This window comes from Suricata suricatta, chromosome 8 (genome assembly GCF_006229205.1).
Source record: "Suricata suricatta isolate VVHF042 chromosome 8, meerkat_22Aug2017_6uvM2_HiC, whole genome shotgun sequence".
Taxonomy (NCBI): Eukaryota; Metazoa; Chordata; class Mammalia; order Carnivora; family Herpestidae; genus Suricata; species Suricata suricatta.
The window spans coordinates 129794695-129795888 of NC_043707.1; positions in this window are offsets into that span (position 1 = coordinate 129794695).

The following is a 1194-nucleotide window of genomic DNA, read 5'->3' on the forward strand; positions in this document are numbered from 1 at the left end:
TCACAGAAATTAGGGCCGGTTGCCCCGGGTAATTCCCAGGGCTCCGGCAAGCAGGGACCTGAGCGGGGCTGGGCAGGGCATGACTCAGAAGGAGTTTTATGTGAGTAACACTACGCAAGAGGGTACCGTAAAGTTCAGCCATTGTCATTACATATTTTCTATTTTTTCAAATTCCCTTGACAGGGATTATTTTTCAAGGGGTTTGAGACCATTTCTCATAAGGAAACAGTCAGCAAATGGATCATTAAAAAATAGAAGAAGAGAAAGACACCAGGAAATTTTTGAGGGCTAAAGGCCACAGGAAAAAAGGGCAAACAAATATATGACTGCAGGGGCCGAGCTCACACGCATAATTAGGCTCAGAATCAGGATCTGAGCTCCCTGGCAGACTAGGCAAAAAAAGGAAGCAGAATTGGCCATCTTGTTCTTCTTATCAGAAGGATGGCAACGTGCTAAATGACCCCCACCACACATGGGCCTTTATTAAAGGATGGGCAGTGGTCACTGCCTTTGACTCTCCGCAGCGGCAAATGTGACGAGAGATCTCCTACGTCTGAGCATCTGTTTCTCATCTGTGACGTGTGAATGATGATGTCCATTTCTTTACTTTCCCTTCTCCAGCCCTGCAGGATTAGTGCCTGATTCATTCTCTCCATAGCAGCCTCTTAGTCCTCACCCCTACTTTATGGGGGTGCAGTCACCCCCGTGGTGTGTCTGGCTCAGCGGTACATTCTGGGAGCAGCAGTGAGGGAGCAGATGCAGGCCCCGCCTATACGAAGCTCACAGGCGAGTCGTGAAGCAAAGCCAATGGACCGTGCAACGTGGCAGGTTGTATACAATGGCCAGAGCGTAAGAGTGAGTCCATTTTTTAGCACTGGATCTGGGCTAGGTGCCGGATTCAGCAAGAACAGCATGAAAAAGGACACCCGTAGACACAGCAATGAGTTCATAAATACGAAACTTATAAGCAGACCTTCAGCAAACTAAATGCAAAGAGGCTACAATGTTGGCTCAAATGAACTTGATCCCAGAAGCACAAGTTTTGCCTTAGAAAATCAACCCAATAGGTTAATAAATCAAAGATAATTTACACAATGATCTCAATAAAGCAGGAAAAAAAACAGTTGATAACATTTCCATTTATGACCTTAGAATAAAACATAAGCTAAGCATAAAAAGGAGCTCCTTCAGGGG